We start from the raw sequence: 17,624 nt of genomic DNA, 5'->3' as shown, positions 1-17,624 counted from the left end.
GAGCATCCAAGAGAAGCACAGGCATAACTAGGGATGGGTATCGTTAAGGTTTTAATGGTATTACTATCTTACCGATACTGCTTATCGATCCGGTACTTCAACTGTATTCTTAACGGTTCTTTTTAAGATAAACGTTATATAGGCACAGTGATTTAATTTCAGGAAGGTCTACTAACATTACTGTTCGGGTGTGGTCTAAAAAGAAATCTAATACACTAGTAATCAATTGTAAAATAACACTGCATAGTTTATCATAGATAGATTAATGCTTATTAATGCATAAGTTATTCATTCAAGAGCTGTAAGTGATTTTCTCTTTGCCTTTTGTTGTTTGATTCGCAGTAATGGCTCAATCGTCGGCATGTTTATTAGGATGCTTCCCCTTTAAGACCGAATTCAGATCTAATAGACTCCTGATGCAGCATATTTTCTCCCAACTATTTCCATAACTACGTCCATTTAAGACATAAACTATGTTTAAGTGAATCTCCAAGCCGGTCGTTTTGACATATTTTTGTGTATAGTTGATCGTTTAGATGCGCACATGAAACCCAAAGTAGTCTATACTTTGCTTGTCTCGTTGCTGTCTGTTTCGGAGCGCGCGCCGCCTTGGGAACGGTATCTCTTGCGCTATTTTATTATTAAACGCGTCCCGCAGTTTAGCAACAGTAGCATTTTACAACAATCACCGATCGTGCTGATTCTGAAGTTAAGTTTGAGTTTTAGGGAGAAATGTCAGTGCACCGCTGTGAAGGGAAGGAAGTTGTGCTAGACAGAATGCGGCTTATGTATAAATATTCTTTTTATAATCTTTGGAAGGCGAAATATAAAATAAAATCAGACTAATATCACAGATCTAAACCAGGCTATGTTTGAATGTTTAGTTCTGTCACTCATTTAGCAGGGCTGTGTTCGCTGTGGCACCACGTGAGAGATCGAGATCTCTCTCTCTCTCTCTCTCTCTCTCTCTCTCTCTCTCTCTCTCTCTCTCTCTCTCTCTCTCTCTCTCTCTGACTGACGAATGGTTTCATAGAATTATTATACATAGAAATGGCTGGCGAGATAAAATAACTTTCTCTTTATAGCAATAATACATGTATTTTCTTAATTTCTCCAGTACTGACAGCAGAACCGGTAACGTCCGAGCTTACCAAAGCCAGCCTATAGCGCGTTGGTATCTTTTTTATTACTTATTTCTCTGCATTGAGTGACAACCCTCTCAAATATAAGACACACAAACAGAACAAATAAAAGTCTCAGATTCACTGTCTGTAATTGCAAAATTCTTGCTTGCTTATTGTGACATGATAGCAACCCTTCTGCTGTGATAATGCAACTTCAACTATGCTATCAATATCCAAAGTAGCCGAATGTCATGTCGTGTTTTTTCTTGAAGTTGGCAGTAAAATATCAAAAGTTTTTAATTAAATATAAATAAGTTATACAAATTTAATCCTTACTGTTAAGTTCAAGGAACTTAGCTCCTTCCTTATAGGCACTGGATGAGGTCTGCTCACTCTGCTGGAAAATGACTCTAGGGGCAGCGTGCGTCAAACACGTGTTCCACAACAACACTAGGCTGCCCACAGATGCGCCTGCCTAATAATCGGCTTGATATACTTGGAAATTGGCCGATGCCGATTATGTAAAAAATGCTAAACATCGGCCGATTAATCGGTCGACCTCTACTTGACACATCTGAACCAAATAAGTTTATCTTGGTCTCATGGTTCCAGTAATCCATGTCCTTAGTCTGCTTGTCTTCAGCAAACTGTTTGCGGGCTTTCTTGTGCATCATCTTTAGAAGAGGCTTCCTTCTGAGACGACAGCCATGCAGACCAATTTAATGCAGTGTGTGGCGTATGGTCTGAGCACTGACAGGCTGACCCCCCCACCCATTCAACCTCAGCAGCAATGCTGGCAGCACTCATACGTCTATTTCCCAAAGACAACCTCTGGATATGATGCTGAGCACATGCACTCAACTTCTTTGGTCGACCATGGCGAGGCCTGTTCTGAGTGGAACCTGTCCTGTTAAACCGCTGTATGGTCTTGGCAACCATGCTGCAGCTCAGTGTCTTCTTATAGCTTAGGCCATCTTTATGTAGAGCAATAATTCTTTTTTTCAGATCCTCAGAGAGTTCTTTGCCATGAGGTGCCATGTTGAACTTCCAGTGACCAGTATGAGGGAGTGTGAGAGCGATTTAACACACCTGCTCCCCATTTACACCTGAGACCTTGTAACACTAACGAGTCACATGACACCAGAGAGGGTATATATTTATGGGGGGGCATCAGAAAATGGTTTGAGTTCCAGGGCTGAGAAATAATGTTATAAGTAACATTGCTAACACTGTTCTACATTACAGAGAAATACTAAACCGTTTTAATGAGCCTTTAAAATATAAATTTTAAATGCGCATGATGCAGCAACACCGGCAAAAGTGGTAAAGACTCTGAATGTGTCGGATAAACCAGCAAGGAGAATGTCTGAACATTTTGTTAATTTATAGAGAGAAATGCACATTAGGGTTGTGCTGACAGACAATGATGTCAGGGATCGAGATGGTCAGAGTGATCACCAAAAGCTGATCCCTTTGACCATGTCATGATGATATTTGGCTTGTTTTTCCATTAATGTACTAAATTATTATTATTATTAGGCTAGTATTATTTTCAAATTAATATTTCAAATAATTTGCCCGTAGACACACAGACGTTCCACACACCTTCCAGTAAAAGGAAAGTGATGGAATTGGCCAAATTTCATCAAATAAGGGGTCACACACCTTATGTAAGAGTAAATCCTAAACTTAATATACTTCTTAAACTTCAGATTAAAAGGTAGCTTACCCTGTATAGTTTAATTGTAAACAATCAAGTTATGTTCATATTTATTCTTGAGGTCTAACAAACACGTGGAATGCATACAATTTACCATTAATGGTATGAATGGTATATTGTGATGAATATTGATATTGAAAATAATTATTGTGATAATATTTTTGGCCATATCACCCAGCACTACTGTTAACACACATATTGTTTACATCTTGTGGCTATACTTTTGAAACAGTGAGCATTATTAATGTTTACGGATTGGTGACTTACCCATATTTTAGCTTTATTTTAGATGGACAAGCTGAAATTAGTTTCTGTGGTTATCAACACAGTCACAAAAGCGGTTGATGGAGCTTAACTTGTACTGAACCCAAAAAATTCCTTTAACAGTGTTGAGTAATCAATTAAATGATTGTCTAAAAAATTATACCTCATTCACCGCAAGCCAACAGATCTCATAGGGGATCCATATCAGTAAAATACCAAGCTCACGCTCAGAAGGAAATCCCACAAAAAAGTGAAAGTCAACTTTTGTTCCCTTCAGCAAACAAAAGTGTAGTAATAAATGACAATCATCAAGCTAATTATAGTTAAAAGGGAGCACCCGAATTCCATTTATGGTTCCAAGAAAATGGATAATCAAACTACAATTACTTTCTGTTTGAATAAATCAAGCTTTGAAAAACTAATATTTATCACAATCAAAGTCATGCTTGATTTCAGAGCAACCGGAATAAGGACTGCAAAAGAAAGACAGTCAGCCTTCCGACTTTTTCTTTTCTAAGCTCAACAGGCTGCTGGGATCTGCAGGGGTGGTTAGCTTTGCTTTTCTGAGGAGCGTGGAGTAAAGGTGCCACGTTCTCCAACGAGAGTCATCGGAGGGAGTCTCAACATGTCACTCTATTAAAAGTTGAGCAGGCAAGCAGGTGGTAAAACGAGGCACACTGCGTTGTACAAATAGACAAAGAATTGCAAATATATGTGCATGCAAACACATGCACATCCCCAGAGAGATGAGTGTGCTTCTCATTGGAGCTGAAAAACAAAAAAAAATCTTAAAACATAAAAGAGATTGCCTTTGGATGTGCAAATGAACAAACAGAGAGACTCATATACACATGAATGGGTTACACACATGCAAACACACTCAGATGATCCATGAGAGCTCTACAGTAGTGCACTAAACACCGTCCCTGAGTCTATCTGAAGATGCTGGGATTCATTTAAAATCCACAGAGCTGGTTAAGGCTATCTATTTAGAGCACCATGCAAAACAACAACAACTGGCCTGAGCTGACAGCTACAACACAGACTAGCAGACTGGATCAACCAAGTAGCAAATCTATGGAGGGATTTGTGGGATCAAGATGTATCAATGGTCAAGCCTAGGTTTTATTAAAGGAATAGTAAACTTCACCCAAACATTTTACCATGCTTATTTTGTTCCATACATGTTTGACTTTCTATCACTTCAAGGACAATGTATTGAACTTCAGTATCGCTCAAAAGAAACAAAGTCAGAAAAAAGTACAAAAGTACTTTGCAATTTTAAAAAAAGTGAAATGGAATATTAGAAATTCCCGGATAATTGAACCAGCAAACAAGAAGTGACCATTTTCATGTTCGGTAAAGTGCCATCCAAATATATGATTCTGAGGAACTTTACTGTGCTTGCTGGTTTCATGTACTATCTTAAAAGGAATGTTCAGGGTTTAATAAGTACAAAAGTTAAGCTCAATAGACAGCATTTGTGGTATAATATTGATTACCACCAAAAGAATAGAAAGCAAAAATCACTTACAATAGAAGTGAATGGAGCCAATCCATCTAAAGTTATGTTTACACTTATAACATTAAAGGGTAACTAAACCCTAAACCAACTTTTTTTAGTTAATGATCTGTAAGCATGGGGCTTTATTAGTACTAGTCATTGATTCAAGTAATTATTTTGACATTGTGTATAAAGTGTTTTAATTCTACAATATATGGTGTAAAAACATCTGAGTGCTGCCCTCTTCAGGTTGAACGGTGGCTACTGCAGTTGAATTTTCCTATTGGCTGTTGCGGTACTTCGTGACGTAAGCAGGTTCCAGCTCACCACGCCAGATTCATGTACATGTCGTCTTGCGACCGTGTGAGGAATAATAATAACATAGAGTCTGACAGCAGCTGTCAATTAATCCGTCACTACGAGTCTCTCGCATCTGAGACCATCAATCAGCGCATTTTATCATGTGGCTTGTTGAGTGCGTTAACGTGGAGACGTAGCGCATGTGAAGGCTTCACACTACGGCATCTATGCACAATTCACCAGGTGCCACACTGAAAGCGAGAACCACATTATAGTGACCACGAGGAGGTTACCCCATATAACTCCACCCTCCCTAGCAACCGGGCCAATTTGGATGCTTAGGAGACCTGGCTGGAGTCACTCAGCACGTCCTGGATTCGAACTTGTGACTCCAGGGGTGGTAGTCAGCGTCAAAACTCACTGAGATTCCTTTGCCCCCTGCCACAAATCTTATTGAACTTATTGAATGATTGAACTTAACTTGTATTGAACGTTCCTTTCAAAAGACCATAATTTGCTGCAAACTAAATTAAGTTGTTAAGAGCAATATATACACCAGACATCAACAGGTGAATACCTTTCTCACCTCAATTCAAATTTTCCAAAATCCATTACTTTTAAAAGTTTCTGTATACACAACCCGGCGTTTTAGCTATGAGACCAAGCAAAGACCAAGGACCTCCCTAAACTGCTATAAGCAACATCAATGCAGAGAAACCAGTCAATATTCAATGTGATTAATGGGTCTTTTGGACTCTTTTGGATCCTATAAGCCGGGCTTTGTGTGCCAGGTTGCATCTAAGCATTTCCCATGTCCCTGAACACAAAGGGCCAGGCGAAAACCCATCAAGCAATCATACCGTTCATGTTATCTTTTCCTCAAGGGGGTTTACTTTAAGCGAAATCTCTTCTCTGCGGCACCATAATTAAAACGAACTCTTGGAAGCCTTTGCAGTTTTTCCAGTAGGCGTCACTTCGCTCAGTAAGTGGTAACACACAAATGTAATGTGTGTTTTGATGTCCATTTAAACATTTAGCTTGCAGTACGTCTAAAGAACTCTAGTGGAGGGCAAGGATTTGCAGAGTTCTACGATGTATTTTCACTAGTGATAGAGTAATTCATTGGTAGTTTTAAGCCTTTAACATGACATTATACATTTTCAATCAATTAAGCATAATTGGTGTAAACTATTTCTCTTAATTATTCAAATGCTTTTTCAATAAATAGTGTCAAATAATTGTTCATTCAGTTTCAGTAGTAGCCTACATTTGAGTTGTAGGCAATATTGGCCATCGGCCACCATTCTCTCATTGTCTCTGAATATTAAGCTGGGATAAGTATTTTAACATTAAAAAAAACACTTTGAAATGCACACCCATCAGTCAAGTACATACGTCATGGAGTGATATATCCCCATACATGCAGGATTGAACCCCAGTAGGGTCATTTCAGATAAGACTACAGGTATAAGATACGCCAGACTTGTGAACATTTGAAAGCCAAAGAGGCAGTTGCTGTCAGGATGGAGCAAGTAACCAGCCAGCCAAGTTATTAGCACCTCAGCTAGCAGCCAACTATGGACACACAATCAAAGTTTCAGCTATTTTAGCATGGTAACTCATAGCCTTCAGTAAACTTGTGTCAAAGCAACACAGTCTAGTGGTAATGACAGCATTCAATGATCTTGCCTGTTATTAGCACCAACCACAGTGGGTCTTAAAACAAATGCAGTATTTGTGTTTTAAAACCACCTCTTTTTCAAACCCAAATCTCAATGAAACCAGATAATCAACTCTAGAAACCAGGCATAAGGGCCATTACATCAGAGTTAGACTGCAAATAAAAGATACAATGACATGGTATCATCACACAGTGTGAACTTTGAGCAGTCTGACTCACTGCTTGCCATTAATAGTTTTGTTCTTTGTGAACAACAGGTTCAAAAGGAATCTATTGGTGTCAAATTAGAAAAAAAACCCTGATACGCAAAAGGCTTATTTAACTGCATTATGAATGAGAAAATGCATCTAATACAGAGTGTGAATGAGCAGCTAAAGTTGAACAGCTGCTTTTCCACTATCGGGCCAGTGTGAGCCAGGGCTATCGAGACCAAAATCAATCTGCATTCCCATCATTGAACCAATAGCCCCACAGTTTTGCCCTCCAACCCACCATTAAGATGCCGTCACACACACCACACCCATTTCACAAGCAAGAAGGAAACTAAAGCTGAGGCATCAGACTCTTGAGACTAGCTAGCACTTGAAATGAACACAGATTTGTACTGTGCCAGCAATTTCTTTTACAACCCTGTACCGTTGTGTGCTGGATACACAACTTGGCAAGTTCTGTGACGAATTTATGAAATCATGTCTTTGTTTAGGCAGATATCTCAGAACTGATGTTTTCATTAGACAAAATATTCAGAAGAACCCTTATTTCGCCTACAGACCAGTACTGACAATTCTCCATTCTCAGATCGTTGATCTCTTAAGGTAAGCTGTAGCTAGATATGAAAAATAGGAAAATGAGTATGTGCTGAAACCTCTGACCTGGCTCAGCAAAACTCTGCCTTATACACTGACCCCGCCTCAATCCCCAGTTGGCCCAAGGGTAATCGTGGGGCAGGGCAATTGGCCATTGGCCCTGAGGAGGCACAATAATGCCCCGGAAGTGACAGTGGGAACGCAACTGGCCCTGGCAAGCACTAGCACGACCTCTTTTGGCCCACTAGTGGAAACGTAGCTAATGGAAGGGTTTAAAATGCTTTAAGATACTCTACTTTGTTGTCTGGGCTCCAGCTGCATTAAAGACAACTTAAAAAAAAGACCCAGTTACCCTAGACACCATGTTTTAGATGAATTAATTAGTTTTATCTGGCCATGCAAAAATCTGTGTTGAAACCCACCACGTTATTTGCAAGTCAATCAACTCACCTAGGTTACAGGTTATCAAGGAGAAAGAGAAAAAAACAAACATGTAGAAGCAATAATGGTATCACAATCAGGTGTTTCTTTTTATGCAAAAAAATCGGTTGTTGAAAACACATCTAAAAGGATTCAATGTGTGCATTTGTTGTGTGTCACATCCTCTCAATCAGTGGCATTGTCTCCATGTCAGTTTGCCAAGTAGGCTAACATTCTGCCTAGGGCTGAAACGATTAGTCAACGTTATCGAAAATAAAACAAAACTTTATTGCGCGAGAGCAGCACTGCAGGATACTAAGGAGAGGAAGAATTACACAGCTCACAGTCCAGATGAACTCTAAACTTTCCAAACAGCTTAAGGTGATGTAGATCGCAAAGCATGAGGGAATTATAATGCAAAAATACAAAGTAAATACAGAAGCACTCTCATTGTGAAATATGTGGAGCTGGAGCTGCTGCTCTGCTTAAGCAAAAACGTATGTGTCGAGCGTGCGGTCAGCGCCTCTTCTATGAGTTGCACGATGTGTCCTGATCTGAGGGGGAGAGATTGAAACTACACCCGGCTGATGCACATTCTGTCACGGGGACGCTCGTCCCACAAGCACGCACACTTAATGCAGTTAGATTATAAAGTGATGCTCACGACTTATTGAATTATAATACAGTTGCAATAAAAATTATTCAAAACATTGCAAATCAGGTTTATTGTCAAAATGTACAGACTTTCAGCTGTTTGCAATAAACAAATCAAACAAAAGCAATTGAAATTGCTCAACACAATGAATGCTTCAAGTGGTTTCGCCAAATTCAACTGAAAATGCTACTTATAATGACTTCTCCAGTCTCAAAATTATTCAACCCCCTGAATAGAATCCCTCACAACAGCACAAAAATGCAAAACAGGTGTTGTCGCATGCAAACCTGATGCAACTAATCAAGGGCCTCATTAGTTGTACCAGGTGTGCTTGAGCTGGAACACATAAAATATCTGAACTGGCTAGGGGTTTGTTGAGTGTCATGTTTGACTGCATTTTAGAAATATGGCCAAGTCAAACGAATGGTCCAAAAAAATAAGAAGATAGCGAAGGCACTGATTGTTCCTAGAGACACCGTTGGAATAGTTTGCAAGTTCAAAGTTAAGGGAACAGTGGTTACACTATCTGGACGGGGCAGAAAAAGGAAGCTATCAATGGCTGCAACCAGATTTCTGAGAAGGCAGGTTGTGGAAAACCCTCAAGTGACTGCAAATGACCTGTAGCAAGACTTGGTGGCAACAGGCACTGAGGTTTTAGTGAGCATAGTAAGGAGCTTACTAAATGCAGGTTTCCATGCCAGAACTCCAAGACCCAAAAGTCAGCTCCAATATGCTCAAAATCATATAAAAAAGCCACAGAAGTTTTGGGATTCTGTTCTGTGGAGTGATGAAACAAAACCTTAACTTTTCGGCACAATGGATCAGCGGTATGTCTGGAGGAAGAGCAATGCAGCATATGCTGAAAAGAACATGCATAGTCAAGCATGGTGGTGGCTCTGGGGTTGCTTTGCATCCTCTGGCACTGGAAACCTGCAGCGTGTGGAAGGCAAGATGGATTCATTGATGTATCAGGAAATTCTAGAAGAAAACGTCATGCTGTCTGTGAGGAAGCTGAAACTTGGGCGTCATTGGACCTTCCAACAGGACAATGATCATACCAAGCATACCTCAAATTTTGCCAAGGCTTGGTTGCAGAAGTAGTCCAGGAAGATTCTACAGTGGCCATCACAGTCACCTGACTTGAACCCCATATAAAACATCTGGTGGGATTTGAAGAAGGTGGTTGCAGCACACAAACCCACAAATACTACTGAACTGGAGGCCATTGCTCATGAGGAATGGGCTACGATTCCTCAGGAACACTCCCAGAAGCTGGTTTCTATGCATCTCATTTGCAGCAGGTAATAACAGCAAAAGGGTGCTCTACTAAGTACTAATGATGCTTGCCATGAAGGGTTTGAATAATTTTGAGACTGGAGAAGTCATTATAAGTTGCATTTTCAGTTGAATTTGGTGAAACCACTTGAAGCATTCGTTGTGTTGAGCTATTTCAATTGCTTTTGTTTGATTTGTTCATTGCAAACAGCTGAAATTCTGTACATTTTGACAATAAACCTGATTTGCAATGGGGGTTGAATAATTTTTATTGCAACTTTATATGTCACTATGCATTTATAATTGTGAAGAAAATTGGCAATACACATCTTTATTAATAAAAGAGAGTTTGAAGATGGATTGAAGTGAACAGAAAGGTGAGAGAGGGAGTCTTTGCCCCGTTATACACTACAACAAAATACATTTTTTACTTGTTTTCAAAAATAAATATCTTATTCTCCTTTAAAACAATGTACATTTTCATAAGCAGCTATACTACAGAACAAATAATTGTTATCTGAGAATGTTGAATATAATATTAAAAATACAGGGGGCCTGGGTAGCTCAGCGAGTATAGATGCTGACTACCACCCCTGGAGTTCGCGAGTTCAAATCCAGGGCTTGCTGAGTGACTCCAGCCAGGTCTCTCGTGGGGCAGGTGGTGAGTTGTACGTGGATGGCGTGAACCCTCCACATTCACTATGTCTCCATGGTAATGCGCTTAACAAGCCAAGCGATGAAAAATACAAATATTTTAATATATCTAAAAATCCTTGAAAAAAGATGAATTCACCTGAGAAGCAGTATATAAGATATTTTGACTGTTAGAATATAATGATATTTTGTCTTTACTGCACTCGCAGAAGTATAAGGAAGTGAAGAAATACACTTATATAGAAAATACACATGTATTAAAGATACATTTTCTTAAATCAAGTCTAAATATTTTATATGTTGCTTCTCAAGTAAATGTATCTTGTTTTAAGGATTTTTAGACAATTTTAAATTAAAATAAGACAAAAACACTTCATAATAATAGGATTTTATGCAGTGAGTTTCTTTACTGAGTTAAACTTAATAAAAAGTATTTTTTCCCCTTTAATTTAGTGAATGTCATTTAGAGGTATTCTTAAAAGTGAATAAGCACGTTTAATACAACATTTTAAGCTGGAGCACAAGCTAAATAATAGGTTAAGAGCTAATGATTAATCGGTGCAATAATTGTAGAACAGTCGAATAATCGTCCAATTAATCGATTGTCAAAATAATCGTTAGTTGCAGCTCTACTCTCAATGCATACTTTAGATATGGTTACACAAAACTACAGGGCCCAAAGCAATTATGAACACTGGCTCAAAGGGCAAAGGGTGTCAAACATTCCCTGTCACAACATTGTCACTGAGACTAAGGCAATAGCATGATTTTCATTGCTAGACGAAACACTAAGCAGCTTAAAGTCTGGAAAACAACAGGTTGGGAGGCAGATTATGGGAGGAAAAGGAACAACGGGAGATGAGATCAATGAAAACTCAACCCAACCTCAAGTGTCAAATGTCAACACATGGCAGGGCATCTGACTGACTACAGCATATAGACCCCAGGGATGCATTTACACACACATTATTCTCTGCAGTATGAGCATTTCACATCCATCCATCTACCTAGCTACCTACCTAAATCCTGATATTTTAGAAACATTCAATGTTTCTATAATATCCGTACTATAATGAGCTTTGCTAACATCTATTTCTGGCCCCAATCTTACAAGTCACAAATAGCTGCCATAATCATCATCAGTCATGGCTTACATGCCTAAATGAGGACAATGATGTGTGGGAATAGATAATGGAATTGCTTTGGGATTAAATCGTTAGAAATTGTAAGTACTGAAACTCAGCTACAGTTGAAGTCAGAAGTTTACATACACCTTTACATACATACACACTCAACTAAGTTTTTCACAATTCCTGGCATTTAATCATATAAATCATTCCATGTCTTAGGTCAGTTAGGATCACTACTTTATTTTAAGAATGAGAAATGTCAGAATAATAGTAGAGAGAATTATTTATTTCAGCTTTTATTTCTTTCATCACATTCCCAGTGGGTTCGAAGTTTACATACACTTTGTTATTATTTGGTAGCATTGCCTATAAATGTTTTAACTTGGGTCAAATGTTTTGGGTAGCCTTCCACAAGCTTCTCACAATAAGTTGCTGGAATTTTGTCCAATTCCTCCACACAGAACTGGTGTAACTGAGTCAGGTTTGTAGGCCTCCTTGCTCGCACACTCTTTTTTTAGTTCTGCCCACAAATGTTCTATCAGATTGAGGTCAGGGCTTTGTGATGGCCACTTCAATACCTTGACTTTGTTGTCCTTAAGCCATTTTGCTGCAACTTTGGAGGTATGCTTGAGGTCACTGTCCATTTGGAAGGCCCATATGTGATGAGCTTTAACTTCCTGGCTGATGTCTTGAGAGGTTGCTTCAATATATCCACATCATTTTCCTTCATCATGATGCCATCTATTTTGTGAAGTGCACCAGTCCCTCCTGCAGCAAAGCACCCCTACAACATGATGCTGCCACCCCCATGATTCACGGATGGATTGGTGTTCTTTGGCTTGCAAGTCTCACCTTTTTTCCTCCAAACATAACAAAGGTCATTATGGCCAAACAGTTAAATTTTAGCTTCATCAGACCAGAGGAAAAAAAAATAATTCTTCAAATAGTAAGATCTTTGTCCCCATGTGCATTTACAAACTGTAGTCTGTTTTTGTGGTGGTTTTGGAGCAGTGGCTTCTTCCTTGCTAAGCAGCCTTTCAGGTTATGTTGATATAGGACTAATTTTACTGTAGATATAGATACTTGTCTACCTATTTCCTCCAACATCTTAACAAGGTCCTTAGCTGTTGTTCTGGGATTCATATGCACTTTTCTCACCAAACTATGTTCATCTCAAGGAGACCGAATGCATCTCCTTACTGAGCGGTATGATGTCTGCATGGTCCCAAGGTGTTTATACTTGCATACTATTGTTTGAACAGATGAATGTGGTACCTTCAGGCATTTAGAAATTGTTCCCAAGAATGAACCAGACTTGTGGAGATACACAATTGTTTTCTTCTGAGGTTTTGGCTGATTTCTTTTGATGTTTTCTATGATGTCAAGCAAAGAGGCACTGAGTTTGAAGGTAAGCCTTAAAATACATCCACAGACACACCTCCAATTGACTCCAATCAGAAACGAATTGCCTAAAGGCCATCATTTTCTGGAATTTTCCAAGTTGGCACAGTTAACTTATTGTATGAAACTTCATACCAACTGGAATTGTGATAGTCAATTTAAAAGTGAAAGAATCTGTCTGTAAACAATTGTTGAAAAATGGTCATGTCATGCACAAAGAAGATGTCCGAAATGACTTGCCAAAACTATAGTTTGCAAATATGAAATCTGTTGAGTGGTTAAAAATTTGTTTGAACGGCTTCAACCTAAGTGTATGTACACTTCTGACTTCAACTATACATCATATTAGCTCAGTAGCAATCTTGAGAGCCAGCTCTGTTTAAATACACAGTTGATACTAACCTGCTGAACTATTATAAAACAGAATATATTTAGGCTGCACAGTATGTGGACCAAACCCAATGCTGATAGCACAGAATACAACAGCTATCTTTACATCCTGGAAGCAGCTCTCCTACTCACACAATAATCACATGACTAAAAGGAGGAAGGAAGGCGTGACAGGGCCACCAGGTTTCATGAGGCCCTTTGGCCTAAAGAGGAAGTGGTCCAATTTGCTGAGGGACGCCAACAGCTTTCTTTCCCCACACTGTCATGTTCTTCCTCATCCAGAGCATCTCCTTTCCTTTCTGCTATGTTGATTCCTCTAAAAGTCTCAAACACTTATTGACAGCTGGCAGTTAATGTTTTGTCATCTCATTACCCACTGTTTTCAAAAATGCCATTCTGTTTCCTAGTCAAATGCCACAGCCTTGTAGGGAAACCAAGCACACAGCTTAATAACACGTTATTCATATTCTGTAGGATTTTGTATAGTAATACAGCAAGGTTGTAACAAAATATTCAAGATTTGAAGAGGACCAAAAGTAAAAGTTTAATCTGACATTGAAACAACAATAAAAGATGACCACTAATCTGAATGTCTATGGAGACTGTCACTTGTGATAGGCCGATATATCGGCCAGTAGGGCTGGGTATCGATATAGATTTCCAAATTTGATTTGATTCTGATGGGGTTTTTTATACGATTTGATTTGATTATAATTGATTTGGGTACATTTTGGCTATAATGTCCATTTTGGTAACATATGAAAGAAATACTCTCTCAGATAATCCTGTAATTTATACAGCGAACATTCTAACTTGGTATATTATGAAAATATAAATTGTATAAATAAACGAAAGGGCTCAAACTATGCAGTTCAATTGATATCTACTTAACAGATAATAGGTTTGACAGATATGTTTAACCAATATTTACAATTTTCCACTTTAATATCGGGTTTACCGATAAAGTTGGGCACAAAAGACTTAAAAATGTAAATATGAATTAAGTTAGGGGCTTTGAACAATCTTAGGATTTTAAGAATCGATATTGGGCTCATTCAAAGGAAGATTGAGATTAATCGTAAAATCTATATTTTTACCCTGCCCTATAGGCCTGTATGAGTAATAGGCCGATATTTGGCCATTTTGGGATTATCAGCATTGGTCAATAATTCTGACAGCCTAATCAATAAACCAGAAGTTTTTGTTACAACATGTGTCAGTTCCAAACTCAACCAATATAGTCTTGCAAAGGAAAATACAATATTCTGAGTGCTTTTTGCATAAATGTAGAGTAATATAAGTACTATAAGTAATCAATTTCAGCAAATTTGTGTACATGTAATTTGCTATCATTAAACTGTATCATGTATGCAATGGCATTATATTAGCCATCGGCCACCCAGCTCTCTAGATTTCTGTACTGGAAGCAGCCACTGGAAAACCCATATTTTTGATCACTAGTTACAGTTCTATAAGAAAGTGTGTGTCTGGGTGAATACAGAGCATGATTTAGACTTGCAGGCTGGTCAGTATGACACAGCCCTCATAAGGGATCAGTCCAGACAGCTGTATTAGAACTACCATTTAAGAAGTTAAAGTTGCATTTGTTTCTCTGTGTTTGTTTGCATACGACTTGACTCTCACAAGCCCTGGGAAGTTTTGAAACAGCACAAAGTAGGAACCAGACTTTCACGACTACAACATAACCATGACTAAAATTATACAGAAGAAACAGGATCTGAATAAATATAAAATGAAAGTGGTACACCTGATACACCACATCTTGACATACTCGCATCTAAATATAGAACATTTCACAGGACCCACCCTTTGTAAAGGGTGTTCAAACTGTTGGCCGCCTTCTTTGAAAGGAAGCCCACATCTCTTCATTTATTTTATTTTTTTCAAGAGAGCCTTCTGACCGGCATTCCTCTGTGCCCAAGAGGACACACTATCACCGGGATTTCCTTCCTCTTACTCCAGGAGAGAAAGGATCGGGTTGGACCCTGGTAGGGTGAGGTCGCCCCGATCCACCCCTTACAAAGATCAGAGCTAAGTGTTCTCTGTGTTGTAATGAGCATTTGGACAAAAACAAATTATTTACATTAATAAACTATTTAAAATCTTTTTGGGAGAAAAAAATAAGAACACTAGTCAAAATCCTGCATACATCAAGAGCATATTAGTAGAAAAACTGAAGGAATAACACACATCCATTGCATTTCTTAAAAGGACAGTTCACACATAAATGAAAATTACATCATCATTCGCTCACACCCGTGTCATTCCAAATCCTGTGTCACTTTCTTTATTATGTGGAATACATATTAAAGTGATGCAATGAAAGTGAATGGTAACTGAGGGTTTGAAACAACATGACAGTGAGTAAATTATATTTTTGGGGTGAACTACCCCTTTACAACATCCACCCAATGTTAGTATACAGACAAGCCTGACAACAGGTCTCGGTTTTGACAGGAAATGTAAGGGTTTCGCACACTTATCTGCCTTGGGCAGTGACAGATGTATTACTGCCTACTTTTCCTCAATTGGGAATGACAAGTGTTTATTCAAGACAGCTTCAAAAACAGGAAATGGTTGCTGGTAACACAATTTACCATACATGTAACAAACACAAAACCCATAGTACCTCCAAAAAGCTTATATGGAGACTAGAAGGAAAAGCTATAGATAATATAATTTGACATCAGTCTTAAACAAGAGAGCAGTCATTAAAGATCAAGCCATTAAAAATGCATGAAGAAGCAACAGGATCTTCTATATAACAACCTCAAACATCTCTCTTTCAAATGACTTCTGTTCTCAAACAGTTTAATGTCTCTTTTAAACATCTAAACGGATCATATTCAAAGGGTCACGTATGAATTATCAGCATGTATGGGCACTGCAATGTTTGGTGGTCTCGAGAGCGGAATGCAATATGAACGTCAATCTGGGCTCTGATTCTTTCCACGACCCTTTAAAGCACGAGTGCAATAAAAAGTATTCCTACGTTAACTCACATGTTAAATACATTTAAGTATGTGCCCGGAGAGCTCATTTTCTCCAATTCTTCTTGAATGAACAAATCATTTTCTCGACTGAGGAACCGAACAGAACTAGGCGGGGCCGGTAGCCTAATCAGTCATATCTAGAAGGAAAGACTGCATCAGAAACGCTAGATCCACCTTATTTTACGATGTCTGCTGCTGTCATGCTACTCTCTGTCCATCACTTTCCATCGAAAAATGTTGATTTGACGGTCCGAAGACGATAATGTGTGTTTGTTTAAACTACTCATTCGTACAACTTTTCCATTTCCGCTATAACTTCCACAGTGCTGTGTGTAAGATACAACAAAAACCGCCATTCTTGACGTACCACAGCCCTGCAAACCCCGCGCATTACTATACAAAGTTAACGTAGACACAATGTGGTTATCCTACCCACAAAGCTCAGTCTAGTAAATCTAAGGAGTTGAACTGTTTCACTCCAGCTCCGCCATATTCTAGACATTTGAGCTGCTCTTCCGCAAACCCTGTGCTGTGCATATCTAGCCGGTCTTCTTTGCAACAATGTAACGTTCTAAACCCTTAAACCGCTAAAGTACATCAATCAAGCTGTGACATCATAATCCGCTCATAAATGTAGTGCAAAACGCGCGCTGTTACAAGCGAAACGCCATAGGATCGCCCGAAAACGCGATACTTACAGCAATCCGCTACTGCTCCAGCCAGTCAGTCAATCTGCGCCTGTGCCTGTGAAGGAAGCTGTTCACTGCTCGTGTCTGGAAGGGTGGGTGAGGTTCAGAGTAGTGATGTCCGAATCGCAAAAGAATCGAATCTTTTAAACCGATTCATTTTAAAGTCTCTAACGAACCGAAACGCCTAAGCGCAAGGCTGAGGGATGATTTTGTTAAGGAAAATCCGTTTAATAGGACAAATGTTGTGGGAATTATTCATATCATTATCTTAACAGTAAACGCAATTATTATTAATATTGGTGACACTGTTGTTGTTTGTTTAGTGACGTTCGTTTAAATTACGTTATCAGTAATGCTGAAACAATGAACGACCTTTCTATATAGGCTAACCTATTAAATATACGAACAATTAAATGAAACGAAAAATGTCGCGAGGGGACGTCTGCGAACACGTTAAGGAGATACGGCACGGTTGTGAATTGAATCGTTTATGGAACCGGTTTAATGAAGCGAAACTTCCGAACAAACCGATTCGCTCAAATGAATCGGACTTCCAAAGCGTTTGTTCAGAGGCGTGCATGACGTTACTGCCTCGGA

At 38.9% G+C, this 17,624-nt stretch overlaps 1 protein-coding gene across 1 annotated transcript in view; it reads right to left on the bottom strand.

Moving 5' to 3' along the window:
• LOC127637615 (ras-related protein Rap-1b) overlaps positions 1 to 17,114 on the bottom strand; it is a 74,618-nt gene extending 57,504 nt beyond the window's left edge. The window contains exon 1 of the mRNA XM_052118768.1: positions 17,037 to 17,114. The gene's annotated coding sequence lies outside the window, so the exon portion shown is untranslated. The remainder of the gene's footprint in view (positions 1 to 17,036) is intronic.
• Positions 17,115 to 17,624: the final 510 nt, after the last annotated feature.

This window comes from Xyrauchen texanus, chromosome 45 (assembly GCF_025860055.1).
Source record: "Xyrauchen texanus isolate HMW12.3.18 chromosome 45, RBS_HiC_50CHRs, whole genome shotgun sequence".
NCBI lineage: Eukaryota > Metazoa > Chordata > Actinopteri > Cypriniformes > Catostomidae > Xyrauchen > Xyrauchen texanus.
Note: the sequence above shows the minus strand (reverse complement) of the source record. Positions and strands in the feature narration are given on the sequence as shown.